Source organism: Acipenser ruthenus, chromosome 5, assembly GCF_902713425.1.
Source record: "Acipenser ruthenus chromosome 5, fAciRut3.2 maternal haplotype, whole genome shotgun sequence".
NCBI classification, from domain to species: domain Eukaryota; kingdom Metazoa; phylum Chordata; class Actinopteri; order Acipenseriformes; family Acipenseridae; genus Acipenser; species Acipenser ruthenus.
Window position 1 is genome coordinate 10,499,616 of NC_081193.1, and position 18,549 is coordinate 10,518,164.

At 41.0% G+C, this 18,549-nt stretch overlaps 1 long non-coding RNA gene across 1 annotated transcript; it reads left to right on the top strand.

The window, feature by feature from the left end:
• The first annotated feature begins 8,374 nt into the window (after positions 1 to 8,374).
• Positions 8,375 to 16,538, top strand: LOC131737198 (uncharacterized). Its single transcript, XR_009328783.1, has 3 exons — positions 8,375 to 8,425; positions 11,332 to 11,549; positions 16,033 to 16,538. It is a non-coding gene; the product is annotated as an uncharacterized LOC131737198 (long non-coding RNA).
• The last annotated feature ends 2,011 nt before the right edge of the window (positions 16,539 to 18,549 follow it).

Consider the following 18,549-nt stretch of genomic DNA (forward strand, 5'->3'; position numbering starts at 1 on the left):
ACTCACCGGGCCCTAGTCTTAACTACTTCAGGTCCCTAGTCTTGACAGTTGGGCAAGGCTAGCCCTCACCCAACTCAAATACAAAAGAAACACCACACACACTCTGGGGTGATAAGAGTTCAGTCACTTGTACGTCTCCTGGCTTGCAATTCCACCACTCGCCACCAGGAGAGCTCCCAGGTTGGTTTCCCTTTCTGACTTTTGTAATTGTATTATCCCTGCTGAGAGTTTCCAGGGTCCATTGATGATCGAGAGGGCCCCCTGCAGGTAAGTCCCGGGCAAGAAGGATGAAGTAATCCCAGCGTGTTATGAAGTAAAAATAAAGACAATAACAAGGCTTGTTTTCTCCACAGCCAACTCAATATACCACGAACTTGTTCCAGCCAACAACAAAAAAAATAAAAGACTCGAACTTAACTGTGTTGACTCTCTTTTAAACAGTCCATTACTCGTGGTTCCAACACACAGTTATTTGTTACAGGGATTTCCCATCTCCGCGGGTCCTGGGGTTCCTTTTGAATAATACTCAGTCCTTAAACAAGCACGATCTGCACAACGCGCTACTTGCTATGAAAACAGTACAGTCTCTGGTGCCAGCGTTATTTTACATGCGGGTTATTTACTGAACCCTGCACTCCAAGTTCAGTGAACACGCTTTTTAGAAAAATATCAACACACTCCACACTTGTGTTACCGCAGGAATAAAACCGTCTTTGGCTGCTGTCTTCACTCACAGCTCCCAGCGTAAAAATATACGACACAGGTCTCCTTCTAAAATCCCAACCACACTCCCGTTGAGAATATTAAAAGTTTATTTCAACTACCTTGCTGCACCGTAGTTGTCTTGCCGTGTCCGTAGTTTGTTTCGCTGGTATCCTCCACAGTATTCCGTGTATTCCTGGTCTGATGCTTGTTTGCAAACGAGTCCCACGCTCCTGGTCACGTTGCTTAATTTTTAAACACTTGTTTCTACACACAAAGCATAACGCTCTCTCCTGCACCGACTGCCCTGTTGCTGTTCATTATTTTCCTCTCTCCTCGCTATTCACCGTCTTAAATAATGCTCCCCTTCCCCCTTCCAGCTGCTATTAATTAAGCCCTTTAGCCATCCCAGAAGTGGAGCCCTACGACAGCTACTCTGTGGGGTAATTTAAAGACGTATCCCCAAATCTTTGTGATAAATTGCCCTGTAACAATGCAACTATAGAACCTCACACTTCTATGTTGCATTACTACTTACTCCTGTACATTTATCACAATATATATATATATATATATATATATATATATATATATATATATATATATATATATATATATATATATATATATATATTGTAACACAGCAGGGAGGGGGTTAATCCTCCCTGCATAAAAGAAACATGTGAGAATGCACATTTGTTTGATTGTTTAATCGTTAATTATCCCCTGCACCTGGTAATTATTGTTAAATTAGGACCAGGTGCAGGGTATTTAAGAGAGGCAGCTAGTCTGCTCATGGCTGCTGAGTAGAAGGAGGCAGATGGTGTGCTCTGTCTCCGAGCAGTAAGATTGAAGTAAGTGCTGTGTCAAACCTGTGTGGTTTAATTAAGTTTTGGGGCAGGGAAACGGCTTAGCCGTCCTGTGTTAGTTAGGTTCCTGTGTGTGTAGTTAGTGCTCGATAAGAGCTAGGTGTTTATTTGGTTTTGTGTGTTTGATTTTTGTGTTTATTAAAAAAATAGCGCACCAGCGCTTAAAAATCAATTTCATTGTTCTGGGTCGTATTTTTAAAGGGGCAACGAACCCGTGTGAGGTGCAATCTTGTCACATATGGTGGAGAATGCGGGCACCCCTACGACCCAGTAAATAATAATAAAAAAAAAAAAAAAAAAAAAAAAAAAAGGATTTTCAAGAACTAATTGAGAAAATCAAGAGAAACACTGCTGCTCAAGTGGAGCAGAATAAGACATGGAGACTGGAGCTAGGGCTACCGGAACCGGAGCCTACAGAGCTGGACCTGCTGCTCCAGAAATGGGAGGTAGAGCAGCTGTCCCAAGAGCCAGAGAGGGTGGAGCTGTCGTCCCAAGAGCCAGAAGGGCTGGAGCTGTCCCGAGAGCCAGAAGGGGTGGAGCTGCCAACCCAAGAGCCAGAAGGGGTGGAGCTGCCAACCCAAGAGCCAGAGGGGGTGGAGCTGCAGTCTCGGGAGCCAGAGGGGCTGAAGCTGCCGTCTCGGGAACCAGAGGAGGTGAGGGAGTCACCTCCACCACAGCCCCGACCACCACCCCTGGAAACCAGTCCGGTGCTGCCGGGCACGGTCCCTTGCCCCGTGCTTGTTGACACCCTGCCGGATTGCGTGGACCTCCCTGTGCTCGACCTCGTGCCCAGGTCGGGGCACCGCCAGGCACAGTTCCTCACCTGGTCCCTTGCTACACTCCCCCTGAAACCTCAGACGTCACGACGCGGTCGTGTGACGTCACTGGCGTTCCCCCTTCCTCCCGCTATGTTCCCCCTGGACTCTCAGATGTCGCTGCGCCGGTCCCGTGGCTCGCACCTCTGCCTGTCGCTGCACCGTCCAGGTTACCGGCTTATGCGTCGGTCGCCCCTGGCAAGCCGTTTGGGTCCCTACTCGCCGGATCGCGGTCCCTTCCGCTGGACACCGGACTTCAAAGGGGGGGGGGAAATGTGGCCTTGGAATGGCCGATCAGTGCTGTGCACTTAAGGGGGGGGAAGTGTAACACAGCAGGGAGGGGGTTAATCCTCCCTGCATAAAAGAAACATGTGAGAATGCACATTTGTTTGATTGTTTAATCGTTAATTATCCCCTGCACCTGGTAATTATTGTTAAATTAGGACCAGGTGCAGGGTATTTAAGAGAGGCAGCTAGTCTGCTCATGGCTGCTGAGTAGAAGGAGGCAGATGGTGTGCTCTGTCTCCGAGCAGTAAGATTGAAGTAAGTGCTGTGTCAAACCTGTGTGGTTTAATTAAGTTTTGGGGCAGGGAAACGGCTTAGCCGTCCTGTGTTAGTTAGGTTCCTGTGTGTGTAGTTAGTGCTCGATAAGAGCTAGGTGTTTATTTGGTTTTGTGTGTTTGATTTTTGTGTTTATTAAAAAAATAGCGCACCAGCGCTTAAAAATCAATTTCATTGTTCTGGGTCGTATTTTTAAAGGGGCAACGAACCCGTGTGAGGTGCAATCTTGTCACAATATATATATATATAGTGCCTTGCATAAGTATTTACCCCCCCTTGGACTTTTCCACATTTTGTAGTGTTACAACCTGGAATTAAAATGGATTTAATTAGGATTTTTTGTCACTGATCTACACAAAATAGTCCATAATGTCGAAGTGGGGAAAAAAATCTACGTATTTTTCAAAATTATTTACAAATAAAAAACTGAAAAGTCTTGATTGCATAAGTATTCACCCCCTTTGCTGTGACACCCCTAAATAAGCTCTGGTGCAACCAATTGCCTTCAGAAGTCACATAATTAGTTGAATGGAGTCCACCTGTGTGCAATTAAAGTGTCACATGATCTCAGATTAAATACACCTGTTTCTGGAAGGCCCCAGAGTTTGTTAGAAAGCATATTTAAACAAACAGCATCATGAAGACCAAGGAGCTATCAAAACAAGTCCGGGATAAAGTTCTGGAGAAGCACCAATCAGGGTTGGGTTATAAAAAAATATCCCAAACTTTGAACATCCCCCGGAGCACCGTTAAATCCATTATTCAAAAATAGAAAGAATATGGCACAACCGCGACTCTGCCTAGAGAAGGCCGCCCACCAAAACTCAGTGACCAGGTAAGGAGGATTTTGCCAAAAGGCATGTGGGAGACACAGCAAACATGTTGAAAAAGGTTCTCTGGTCTGATGAAACCAAAATTGAACTTTTTGGCCTTAGCGCAAAACGCTATGTGTGGCGCAAAGCCAACACTGCTCATCACCCTGAGAACACCATCCCCAAGGTGAAGCATGGTGGTGGCAGCATCATGTTATGGGGATGCTTTTCATTGGCAGGGACTTTGAAACTGGTCAGGATTGAGAGCAAGATGGATGGAGCCAAATACAGGGAAATTCTAGAGGAAAACCTGTTTCAGTCTGCAAGAGACCTGGGACTGGGGCGGAGGTTCACCTTCCAGCAGGACAATGACCCTAAACACACAGCCAAAGCTACACTGGAGTGGTTTAAAAACAAGAACCTGAATGTCTTAGAATGGCCCAGTCAAAGCCCAGACCTCAATCCGATTGAGAATCTGTGGCAAGACTTGAAAATTGCTGTTCACCAATGGTCCCCATCCAACTTGACAGAGCTTGAGCAATTTTGCCAAGAAGAATGGGCAAAAATTGCAGGATCCAGATGTGCAAAGCTGGTAGAGACTTACCCAAAAAGACTCACAGCTGTAATTGCTGCTAAAGGTGCTTCTACCAAGTATTGACTCAGGGGGGTGAATACTGATGCAACCAAAAAATGTCTTTTTTTGTTTAATTAACTTTTGTGTCAGAATAAAAAATATTTTGCACCTTCAAAGTGTTAAGTATGTTGTGTAAATCAAATGGTAAAAATCCTAATTAAATCCATTTTATTTCCAGTTTGTAACACTACAAAATGTGGAAAATTCCAAGGGGGGTGAATACTTATGCAAGGCACTGTATATGTGTGTATATATATATATATATATATATATATATATATATATATATATATATATATATATATATATACACACACACACACACAGTATATGAGATCTGTCATACAACCAGATAAAATAAAATTTGTTTGTCCATTGTACTATTCTAAAAGAGTTCTCGCTTCCGTCATAAATGTGTTGTACAATAAAAAGAAAGGGAAAAGAGAGAAAGAAATATGTTTGAACGCAGAAATGGGGGAGTTGCCCCCAGCCACAAAGTCAGAGAAAATGCCACAGCTGGATTACTTCAAAGCCAGCCACAACTGAAATTAAGTTTGTTTACCTAGCATTCCTGTGTTTGCCAGATAAAAGCAGGTCATAGCTGTATGAAAGGTTCCCTTGAAGTCATTGGCAAAGAAAGAAGTTTAAACAGTGGGGTTCTTTTTATCCACAAGTAGACAATGGTAGGATTCAAGATGAAATACTGGACAAGGAAGTTTTGTTCATTTTTTTTCATTACATTTCATTGAATTAATAGACGTACCCAGCTATCACAGAACACCTGTCCAACTAAACTTTGAAATCTGTGAATATTGTTATAGTATTTCACTTACTCTACATCACCAAGTGTGGATTCAGGATAATTGTATACACTGAGGAAAACTACCAAATGCTAGGAGACTTAAGTACTGAATATCAGTAACCCTACACTATATAACAGTGATATATGGCATGGCATCAGAAGTACCTCCACTGTTTGTGTTTCCCTTTACAAATGTATCTTAAACATACCAAAACGTTGGGAAGTTGGCTCTTTTGAGCAAAAACTATATATATATATATATATATATATATATATATACAGTACATATGTGTGTGTTTTAGTTATTGCTCGATTAGAGCTAGTTTTTTGTTTTGTTTGTTTATTAAATATAGCGCAACAGCGCTTAAACTCCATTTCTGTGTCCTGGGTCTGCAAACGAACGACCATGAGTGCCAGCCGGGCTAATATATATATATATATATATATATATATATATATATATATATATATATATATATATATATATATATGTATATATATATGTATAAATTCCTCTAGAGGGAAATATACTTGAACTTTGACCCATTCGACTCCTCGAGACCACTTTCAATTTAAACACAAAATGTCTCATTTTTCAACCACAACATCTACAGTAGAGAAATGTTCATTAATAATCAACAAAATGAAAATACATTAAAAAACAATTTGATGTAAAGCTGGTACATTCGTATATCAGACATTCCTGTCAGTGACTGTTAAAGACAGTCCTGTCAATGACTTTCAAAATTTAAATCACTCGACAACACCCACAATTCATGTTTTTTAGGCACTTTTAACGAATCTCTCTCTTTGAAGATTTACAGTCTTCACCAATTGGAGCACCAACCAAGTGAGCGACACAAATCTTCAACTGACAGCGACTAAAAAAAAAAGCATACCCCATTGAAACACATTTTCCTTAAAAATATGTTTTGTTTTGTTTTTTTAAGTTCATTATCTACCTGGTTTAAGTCACCGTTCCTGAATTGACTTAATGTACGTTATTATTTATTTATTTTTCTTTTAATAATTTAGTCGTTGCCAATTAGTTTTTATTATTTTCTCCCCAATTTGAAATGCCCAATTATTTTTAGGCTCAGCTCACCGCTACCACCTCTGTGCTGACTCAGGAGGGGCGAAGATGAACACACGCTGTCCTCCGAAGCGTGTGCCGTCAGCTGCCCGCTTCTTTACACTCTGCAGACTCACCGTGCAGCCGGAGGACAATGCAGCTCTAGGCAGCTTACAGGCAAGCCCGCAGGCGCCCGGCCAGACTACAGGGGTCGCTGGTGCGCGGTGAGCCGAGGACACCCTGGCCGACCTAACCCTCCCTCCCCCCGGGCGACGCTCGGCCAATTGAGTGCCGCCCCTTGGGAGCTCCCGTCCACGGTTGGCTGTGGAATAGCCTGGACTCGAACTCGCGACGTCCAGGCTATAGAGCGCATCCTGCACTCTAGCGAGTGCTTTTATGTACATTATTATTTATTAAGTTCACTTGCAATTTGAACCGTAACACCCGTTTATTGTCTTTTTTTATTACAGATACTATTATCCATGTATTATAAAAAATAATAGATGGGTTTCATTGAGTTAAAGGCAAATAGTGGTCTCGTAGTTTATGACATCACATAAACCCTAGATGGAATTATTTCCCTGTAACTCACTGAAGCCGATCTATTATTATCTATATATATATATATATATATATATATATATATATATATATATATATAATCCAGTTGACTACCTTGTATTTTCAAACACCCATTTCATTATCCCTAAACTTGCAGATGAGAGGTTGAAATTAATTATATAAATTGCATATTTGTGTCTATGACTCAAAAATATAACCTATTCCAAGCAGGTCATTAAAAGTCAACGGATGACAAAAAATTAATTCTCCAAGGATTCTAGAAATGCAAGGCTAATCATCGTGTAATACATACTGCAGATGAAATATTAATATGTTTGACTATTGTTCATGTTTGACTAGGCCTATTCCAATTAGATTTGAATGGAAAATTCCTGTTCATTGTTCTGCAGGCCAATTGCGTACCAACAAAATCCATAATCATGTAAAATATTTGAGTTCTGGTTTTAAAATAAAGATAAAGCAAAATTCCAACCTCCTGCATTTAATTTTCTAAATCAAAGGTACGGTAAACGTGATCTCACCAGAAAATATGCTATTAATCTGACATTAATGTTGCATCTGTAATTATAGTAGCAGTGATGAAGGATATAAAAAGAACAGCTTCATAATAAAGCCTAATGCAATGCTCATTATGATTGTACGATTTGACTGCACACATCTCTTCTCCAGTTGAGTAATAATCACATCAGCTAACTCAAGCCAATTCAGTTTTCAATCACAGTACAGTACAATATTATTTTTATATTTTACATATACAGTTCCTTCAATCTAGAATGGACACAGATTGAAAAATAGGATGATTTGAGTAGTGTTGTAAACAACATAGATTTTCTAACTGATGCACTTTCGAGAGTTAAGTATTTTTTTTCTCATTAAGTATGCTTCAGTTGAAGCTTCTGCTTTTCATAGCATGAATTTAGAAAAAAGAATGTGCAAATGATGTTCTTCTGATAATACAAACTATCTCTACTGAACTGCATCTCACTCAACTTGATCATTACTACACTTTTTTTCTGATAATTGTAGGAAATAAGAATATGTTTTGTCAAGCTGCAGTACAATTGGAACATGGCATGACTGTTATACTTTTAATATGCACCTTTTAATATGCACCTTCTATGCATTGTATAACTGAAGTGACATATGTAAATCACAACTAAAATTAAAGGAAGTCTACAATAACTGGGACACTGTGTAAAGTAAAATCTTTAACGATTCAGTATCATAGCAATTCTACCTCACCTTAAAAACCTCACCTGTCCCTGTAAATAATATATATTTGGTGGTGGTTTATATTATAAATATGGTTTGTTTGAGTTTTTAAATAAAACTGTATAATTTGCTCAAATAAAGTGTGTGCTAGTTATGGCAGGGCTGGGAGGTTAGGCTTCCCTCCCTGCCTAATTGAAATGGAATGTGCAGCAGGTGGCCAGGTGTCAATTGAACAATTGATATTCAATTAACCCTGGTCACCTGCCTTTAAAAAGAGGCGACAAACCAGATACTTGTTTGTTCTTTGTTTGTTCTTGTGTGTGGTGTTTGTGCTGTCTTCTGCAAGCCTGCATGTGTAACCAGGGTGAGCTACCTTTATAATTTACAGATTAGTTTAGGGGAATTTTAATCGCACAGAAGTTTAATTGAGATTGTGCAGGGAGAAGGTTCCTGAAGCGGGACCTCCGTTTTAGTGGGAGTAGCGCCTGGCCACAATGTTCTAGTTGATTTGTACAGTGTTTTGTTTTGTGTTTTTGTATATATCCATGTACCTCTGTGTATATATCCTCCCGCACTAGGACTACCATTGCTGGTACCCTAGTGGCAGTCACATACTACTGCACCGGACTGCCTGTTAATAATACAGTACCCTTTATTAATAAGTTTCTTGACAATTGGATAAGCAGTTCTATAGACATATGCACAAATGCAAGTATGACATACAGATGGACCCATGTACATACGGACAGATACCCCCTAAATCTTCATGACAATTAGCTGTAAGTGGTTCTACATATATATGAAAAGTGTGACTTAAGTACAGATGTACAACAACCTCCACTACTGTATATCCCCTTTGCAGTAGGTTTCATTTTCTTTGTGACAGAACACTATATATAGATGAGCACTCTTGTTTTCTTGATGATCATTTTCTATAATGATTCCACAGATGGTTTTGTAAACTACATTTTTTGTGTATAAACAGAAACAATTGCACACATTAAAATGGACTATTTCAGATCCTTCTCTTGTGACATTAACCAGTGAACACACATACTGTACAGAGGGATTATAGCCAGAAACAATCCAAAAGGTCTATAGGAGGGTAGGCAGAGTTAAGTCTGGGGCAAAGTCTAGGCAGTTATCGTGTACAGTATGACAGACTGCCACAATTAGCACCTCCTTTTTGGAATGAGAACCCTAATAAAACTCACCGATTGGTTTAAGTTTTAAAAACGTACACACATTCAAAAACAAAAGTGGATTATAACATAAGATATTTGTTGTATGGCATTTGCTATTTATTCTGTTAGATGGTATTCTAAAGATTGAAAAATTGAAATACATAATCTGCTTGGTTCTAGCATATTATAAATGCAGTACTTTCATCGTTTTCTGAAGAGCACCACTTTTAGTATTTTAAAAATCTGCTGAACAGCAAAACTCCCAACTCTGTTCTGTCAGTTTAATGTGCTTTGCCAAACACCCCAATCCACAATCTCACAGCAATACTAAAATGACATCATTTTATTTGCATTCCTGGCTACAGCACAGTACTCGGTTTTCCATTATCCATTTGGCCAGACAAAATAAATGTTGTGTATGCTGTCACCTATGCAGTTTCTTTATATTTTCAGCAATCGAATGCAGTATTTAGAGATACCCAGCTTAGATTTGGAATCTCTCAAACTATTTTTCCTCAGATTTTCATTTCTTGGTTAATTCCCCAATTCCCCATCAGCATGCTATACTGTAGGTTACACACAAATTCCAACTACAGTACACTGTAACATAGGTTATACCAAATGGTCAGTTATATTCAATGACATCACTTTATGCTTCATTTTCATTTCAGAATTAAGTCTGTGGCATACCTAAACAATGGCTATGTTTGAGGACTCTTGGTAACCAGAATGGAACGTTCTTCTAGAATTGTGGTGTCATTGTAGAATATTTTTTTAGATTTTGGAAAACAATGTTGAAAGGATGGTGCGTCAGGAGAGGGTAGGCCACAGCAACTTTATCTTGCTTAGCATTGTGCCTTACGTCAAAATGTCACTTTCCCAGGACAAATTATCGTCTTACTGAGACAAAAATACACTTCCTGATCCTGTAATTGCATAGTTAATTAGCACAGCTTTAGCATGCCACATTAATATATATATATATATTTGTTATGTTGAGTGAATCTTAAGGAAATCATTGAGCAAATAACTAATTTGTGTAACCATTCTTAGGGAGAGAGAAACAAAGCTAGGAAAACTGAAATGTGTCAAAAACATCTGCTGTAAAGCAGGTTGGTAAAATTGGATATACCTGTAATATCATTCTTAACTCTTAAAGTCATTAAAGCAATGCACAGTTATTACGATGTGGGACATTCAAACTATTAAAATAGCCCCTCCTTAATTACTATAGAATGACATCTAATGGCAAGACACTTTGAAATTTGTGGTAAACCCACATGTTAAAAAAGGACAGGGTCAAATTGATTTATTTTCAGGAATACAGTTTTTTGTTGTAAACTCTTTCCTTCCAATATTCTCTCATTGTAAGTGGCATTCTTATCAGTAAGAGATTATTTACATAAAGTGTTTTGTGCATTCAAGTTAACAATACGACACATCTGCATTCATGAATTTTAATGGTTGTGCTGGTGAAATATATTAAATAAGGAATAGGACATAGTTTGTCTGTTTCTGTCTATGTCTTTGATAATGTATGTGTATGTATTTACAGTGATTCCCCTACATTTGACATCACCTGTTCAATTTACAATTAATTATATCTATATGGTACAAGATAACATCACACATTTCTGGTTGTAATCTGAGAACCTCTTCAACAGGATGAGCATTTTTGCATATTTGTAATGAAGATGGTATGATGCATAAGTATGTATACAATAACTATTCAACGGGTTAAATATCCATAGGGTCTTATAGTCAAAGTGTCTGTCTGTCTGCCTTTACTTATTAAAGTATGAATAATGGGGAGACTATAAAAAATCATAAAGGCCTCATCTCCATCAGGTCCCATAGTTCCCATTATTTTGTAAAGATATGTATTGTTGATGTTGACAGTGTTTTACTTTTTGTAAAGCTCTTTTGGGATTAAATGACAGGCACATGCAAATAATAATCTGTCACATAGTATCAGGGACATTAATCTAATTTTAAAAACATTATAACAGATACAACTCGCAAATATTTATACTTGCAAAGATATTTCAAGCAAGTATATTATTGTGACACATCATTTTTTTCACAGCTATCCCAAATACAGAGACATGACTTCAGAAATGTGTCTGATAGCTGGGACAACAGGCTCAGTTCCAGGATTCCCCACACTGATCCAGGCAGTCTCCCTCAACCTTGACTTGCAGGGACCAGATTGTAGATGGGAGAGTCACTTTCCATCCTTTGCTGCTTAATCCAGGAAGTCCTGATGACTCGGATCTAAAGGTGACCAGGGTCTGAGGCAGATAGGTAAGTTCCTGCTTCAAGTAATTTTAAATTAACTACATTCAGTAACATTGTAAGGTGGTGTTTGAATTAGCTGAGGTAGTGTGTGATTAGTACCAGGTGAGTGGTTAAATTGAATAGAAGTTGATTTGCTATTGGATTGGTTTCCACACAGTTTAGCTGTTCTTTCCCCACCCAGCTGTTATATTAATCAGGCAGGCTGTTAGTGCACCAGCACTAAGCGCCAGCAAACAGAAGAGCCTCAACAAAAGAGCCGGGAGTCTAGCTGTGGGAGTCCAGCGAGGGGAGGCCTGCACCAAGAATAGATCCCAACCTAACAGCGCTCTGGAAGATGCCATCTACTAGTCAGGTCTGTGCCCTCCACCCCACCACTCCCACTGTACCTATTTGTCTCACCTGTCCTGCTATGACTGTCTCTCACACCCCTGTTCTGTCCTCTCACCCTCGTCCTCTGCCCTCTCTCCGCCGCTGCTCCTCCAACCCCTCTAACCTCATCCCTCTGCCTCTCCCCCCCTCCCGCACACTCTCTGGTGCACTCTGGAACTGTCAATCTTCTGCTAACAAAGCTGATATCATCTCTGCCTTTGCCTCCCACCTCTCTCTCGATTTCCTTGCTCTCACTGAAACCTGGCTGTCCCCTGATAACACTGTAACTCCTGCCGCCCTGTCCTCTCTCTACGTCCTGTCCCATACCCCACATCTCACTGGATGGGGAGGTGGCACTGGTCTTCAACTCTCTCCCTCCTTACTCTTTTCTGTCCTCTCCGACCTCTCCTCACTCTCTGTTAATACCTTTGAATTTCATTCAGTTCAACTAACCTCTCCCTGTCAACTCCTGCTAATTGTACTGTACCATCCCCCTGGACCTCTCACTCACTTTCTAGATGAACTCGACTATCTACTCTCCTCCCTCCCCTCTCTGTCTACCCCAACTGTCCTGTTAGGTGACTTCAATATCCATCTCTCCAACCCCAGCCACTGCCGGATTCCTCCCTCTCCTTCACTCCTTCGACTTCTGTCTCTCTCCATCCCCTCCTACCCACAAAGCTGTCCGTCAACTGGACCTCACCTTCTCCAGGGCCTGCTGCCCCTCCATCCTCTCTGTCACCCCCCTGGACCTCTCTGATCACTATTTCATCTCTTTTTCTCTGTCTCTCCCCTCTCTCCCTGCTCCTCCTATCCCTACTGTCACCTCTCGCCATAACCTCCGCTCTCTCTCCCCCTCTGTCCTTGCCTCCACTGCTCTCTCTCACCTCCCTCCTATCGACTCCTTCTCACAACTCTCTGTGGACTCTGCTACCTCCACCCTCTTCTCCTCCCTCACCTTCTTCCTCAACTCCCTCTGTCCCCTCACCTCCCGACCTGCTCGCCCCTCCCCTCCCCAACCCTGGCTCTCCTCTGCGCTCCGCTCAGCAAGAATCACACTGCGATCTGCTGAAAAGAAATGGAAGAGAACCAAACTCCCTGCTGCCCTAGACCTCTACTGCACTCTCCTCTCCTCTACTCTCTCCTCTGCTAAATGTATTTATTTCCAATCTGTAATCCAAGCCTCCACTAACAACCCACGTAAACTATTCTCTACCTTCTCCTCCCTCCTAAAACTCCCCTCCTCCTCCCTCCTCTATCTCCTCTGATGACTTTACCTCCTTCTTTTCGTCTAAAATCTCAGATATCCGCAAACACTTTAACACCTCTCTCTCCCACGCACCCCCTCCTGCTCCAACCCCTACACCCACTGCATCCCCTACTAACTCACCCTCCTTCTCCACCTTCTCTTCCCTCTCAGACTCTGACCTCTCCTCCCTGCTCCAGGGTCACAAACCCACCATGTGTGCCCTGGACCCCCTCCCCACTCACCTCTTTCAAGCTGCTGCTCCTGCTCTACTTCCCTTCATCTCCTCCCTTCTCAACACCTCTCTCCTTTCTGGTCTCTTTCCCTCTGCCTTCAAACAAGCCTCTATCACTCCCCTCCTCAAAAAACCTACCCTCGACCCCACCTCCCTCCAGAGCTACCGTCCTATCTCCCTCCTACCCTTCCTCTCCAAAACCCTCGAGCGGGCTGTACACCGCCAGCTCTCTGCTTTCCTGTCCAACCACTCTCTGCTCGACCCTCTCCAATCTGGCTTCCGCTCTGCTCACTCCACAGAAACTGCCCTCCTGTCTGTCACCAACTCACTAAACTCTGCCCGAGCTGCCTCTTTCTCCTCTGTCCTAATTCTCCTCGACCTCTCTGCTGCCTTTGACACTGTCGATCACTCTATTCTACTATCCTCTCTCGCTGACCTGGGAATCTCTGGCACTGCTCTGGCCTGGTTCTCCTCCTACCTCTCCAACCGCACTTATCTGGCGTGGAGCAACCTCCACACCTCACCCTCTCTCAACAGGAGTCCCCCATGTGTCAGTCTTGGGTCCTCTCCTGTTCTCTCTCTACACCCACTCCTTGGACCCCCTCATCGCATCCTATGGTTTCTCATAACATTTCTATGCTGATGATGCTCAGATTTTCCTCTCCTTCCCCACCTCTGACTCCACCATCCCCTCCCGTATCTCTACCTGTCTGTCTGCTATCTCCTCATGGATGCACTCGCATCACCTCAAACTCAACCTCTCTTAATCTGACCTCCTTTTCTTTCCCTCCTCCTCCTCCCCCTCCTCTGATCTCTCTATCTCTGTTCCTCTGGAATCTACCACACTCTCTCCCTCCTCCTCAACTAAGAACCTCGTAGTCACCCTGGACCCCCACCTCTCTTATTCCCAGCACATCTCCACTCTGGCACACACTTGCCGGTTCTTCCTGAGCAACATCCGAAGAATCCGACCCTTCCTCACCAACTACGCCACCCAGCTCCTGGTCCAGGCCTTGGTACTCTCCCGCCTAGACTACTGCAACTCCCTCCTGGCTGGCCTCCCTGTGTCCGTCACCCATCCGCTCCAGCTCATCCAGAACTCCGCTGCTTGCCTGGTGTTCTCTCTGCCTCGCTTCTCCCATGCAACTCCATTACTCCGCTCACTCCACTGGCTCCCGATCACCGCTCGCATCCAGTTCAAGACTCTTGTACTAGCCTACAGATGCCTTGACCAGACTGTACCCAGCTACCTCCAGACCCTCATCTCTCCCTACACGCCCACTCAACCTCTCTGCTCCTCCTGCACTAGAAGACTGGCTCTACCTCCTCTACGCTTCCCTGCCTCCAGAGCCCTGCTCCAGCTCCAGGCTCGCTCCAGAGCTGAGAGAGATCCCGTGCTCCAGCTCCAGGCTCGCTCCAGAGCTGAGAGAGATCCCCTGCTCCAGCTCCAGGCTGGCTCCAACATAAAAAAACATCTGTTTAACTGTTCAAACATAACAAAGTAGAACATAGTATAATAAATAAAGCGAAACAAAAAAACAGTGATATATTTTCCTGTTAAAAGTTAGGGGTAAGTAAAATATTAAATACTAGATAAAGGAACATATTTATATGAGATTATTAATTGGAAATACTAACACAACATATTAAACATAAACATGCTTTCCATTCCTATTATTTTTGTACACTCATGTGCCTTCTAGCAGTTACTACCTTTGTCTGACACTGAGTGACTTTTTCCAGTCCTTAGGTTACGGTTTATCAGAATGATTTTTTTTCAGATTTCAGTCTTGTTCTCTGATCCATGACTAGGTCCCCTGCTTTGGAGAACAGTCTTTCATTTTGCACTGATGTTGCAGGCACACAAAAGAAACAATGTGACAGCTGTGCCAATAAAAGCATCTTTGCAATTTTTCCAATTAGCCAAAGGGCTGGAGTCCAAAGGCTCCCTCTTTGCTGCATACACCTTCAGCTCATTGTACAAAACAGATCCTTCCATGTTATCTTTGTCTTCAGGGCTGCTGTCAGAAAGCTTATAAATACTTTCAGATGTATGTGCTCTCTTGGGTGGACAAGCCTTTGGTCACAGCTTCTTTTTGCTCTTTGTCAAAGAGATGGGTTTTAAACCGTGGATCGAGGAAGGTTGATATCTGACAATCAAGGTCATTCTCTAAGCTTGATAACCTTATTGAGATTTGACTAAAAAGATAGTCTTTCACCTTCAAGCCAGATTCAGATTTAGTTTTCCAAGTGCTCCGTGAATTCCAACCACTGTAGGTACAATGAGAGATGCAGCTGGATACTTTGCTCCAGAGAGAGTTGTGATGGCTTCCTGGAATGGCTTGAGCATCTTGCACACTTCTTCTAGGAGCATCTTATGTTTAGCAGTAATGTTTAGTGCTGGTCTCTAATCTCTAATTGTTCTGCTTGCTGGACCACTTTTCAATCATTGGCAAGCTTGAGTTCCATCTTATAACACAGTCCCTTGGAATTTTCTGTGGTTCAGATCCAGATTTAGTCAGATACACCTTAGCATAAGCATGCCAAGCACTCCGTGACTTCTTAAAGGGTAGCTATGGACTGACATCTTCCAGTCATTTAAGATATTTCTTTTACTGAAACTTGCTTTCCTTCCCTAGGGAAAATAATTTGCTGTAGACAGAGGTGTAAGCTGTGTGCCAAACAAGAGCGCCGTTTCAACTTCAAGAGACTGCAGCACATACAACATGGGCGCCACTATCAGTGACAGCACATACCACCTGCTTTAAGTTAAGGGCATCCAGCACATTTTGCTCAGAGGAGGCAATGTTCTCCCCAGTATGGCACTCCTCAGCAGGAATGCAGCCAATGTATTTTACAGTTAAATTCCACTCCAGGTCAACAAAGTGGCATGTCATGGCAAGATTTTTGATACAGGTCCACAGATCAAAAGTAATGGCAGCATGTGATGTAGACATTAGTTTTGTTTTAAAGTACCCACATGCCTGAGTATGCATTGCTCAACAGTGTTCCGGACACTGTCTTTCTTGAGGGTGGTTGGTATCCTGGACAAAGCAGGTTCAGGATCTTTCTGAAAAGATTAAAGTTCCATCAAAACACTTTCTACAAAAAAGATGGCCTTTTACAAACAAGGCTTTCAAAAGTACATTAATACATTAAATATGAAGGTGATTCTTAGAATTGTTTTATGCAATATAGCTAAGCTTAACAATACTGTAATTACTATTGAAAAGCTTTGTAAATTATTATTAATTTTAATATTTATGGGTCATTTTCTGTTAACAACTAGTTAATAATAGAGCTAACATTTTTTTTTCAGTAATCCTTTAAATATACTTATATTCCAAAAGTACTGATTAGTTACAGAAATAAGTTTTAAAGTATTGGTAAATATATTGTTTTGCAGAACGTTAAGCCAGTATCCACACTGGCATGTTTTACATCTTCAATAAAGTACTTATGTTTTAAGTTTTAATGTAAAATTAAAATACCTACACAGTTCAGCAATACAGTAAATTGTAAGCACATTAGTTTTTAAGCTAAGTAATATGTAACTTCTTTCCTCTTTATATTGACCAGCACAATGGTGTGTTGTATTTTTCAGTTGGTTTACTTTTACTAATGTACAATGTTTAGAATCAGATTTCATACATTTAAAGACTTTTAAAATGTAATAAATGCAACTTTTTTCATCTCAATTTTAGTTATTAAATAAATAAGCTTTGGAGACTTGTTCACAATTAATACACTAATGCAACAATAGTGTAGCTTGAGTATTTCAATATGAATTAATATTATAATATAATAATTAATATTTATTTCTATATAACAATATGTATTTCTCCAAAGTGGGCATATTTACTACATAATATATATATATATATATATATATATATATATATATATATATATATATATATATATATAGAGTCAGGTGAAGTCAGGTGGTTTTTAGGTTGGTCAGAAAAAGGCTTTATCTTTATTTATGTGGGAATTCAGGTGCAGCGGGCCCCATGACTCCAGCATGTGACCTTAACTCCATGGCATCCAACTTTTGGCCAATCGAAAGTCAGGAGCACAGCTAAAAAAAACTGGCCAGCCTAGTGTGATGTAATTATTATTTTGTTCCCCAGGGGACTGTTTTAATCATTTTCACAGTAGATATGCTTAACCATCCAACCCCAACCCCAACCTGAACCCCCTTTACTACACTAACATGGTGCTGGATAATCTTCACAAACTAATTATATATGTGAGGCTGTAATTTCACATGTCAATTTGAACACCTAAATCTTTTTAAATTTGCCAAACTGTATTTTTATATTCCCAACTGTGTATGTATGTAGAAACAGCTAGTTCTTATGAACCACTAAACTCCATGCTTCAGGCTGTTACGGCATTGTGTTTAATGCACTGTGTCTCTAAAGGTTACAGCAGTTTACACCGCATCAGTATAATCTGTTTATGGAATATTACTTCTCCACTCTAATTCTGCTACTTCAAGGCATCATTATTATTCTAGTCTCACCAAGAGGGGACAATCATTAATGATGTTCTTATACTCATGAACGCTTGAATAACTCAAACTCATAAACATACATCAGATGGTACAGGTCTCCATAGCATATTACATGAGAGGAAATGTACCTTTGTTTAATGCAAATGTAATAAATATAATATCTGTTTTTCAAATGCTTGCACTGCTAGCTGGCCTGGGCTGTTCATTTAGAATTAAACTGCAGACATGGCTTATCTTCAGGGAAATATTAGCATCAGTTACAGTGCTAGGGTAAATAATTGATTTGTTTTAAAACATGAAAAACTGACTTCAAAATGATGATAGAGAATAGTGTAGCTATCATCACATGTTTGAATGATCATGTGGATACATTTCTTCACAAGCACATGCTGAAAATAATTAGGGACCGTGTTTGGTTTCATTCCCCAAGTGATCGAGGACCCAAAATGTGTAAATAAATATACTGTAATACTGTATTGTGTCAAACATCTTTTCAGAACCGCCTGTGATTTTAAAATGCTGTTTGAGAATGTTTCAATTAACTGCAGCATTTAATGGTACAGTACTGGAGCTGCATACTGTACAGATCCATACAATTTAAAAAATAATTCAATATTCCAAACCTAGTCAAACCTTT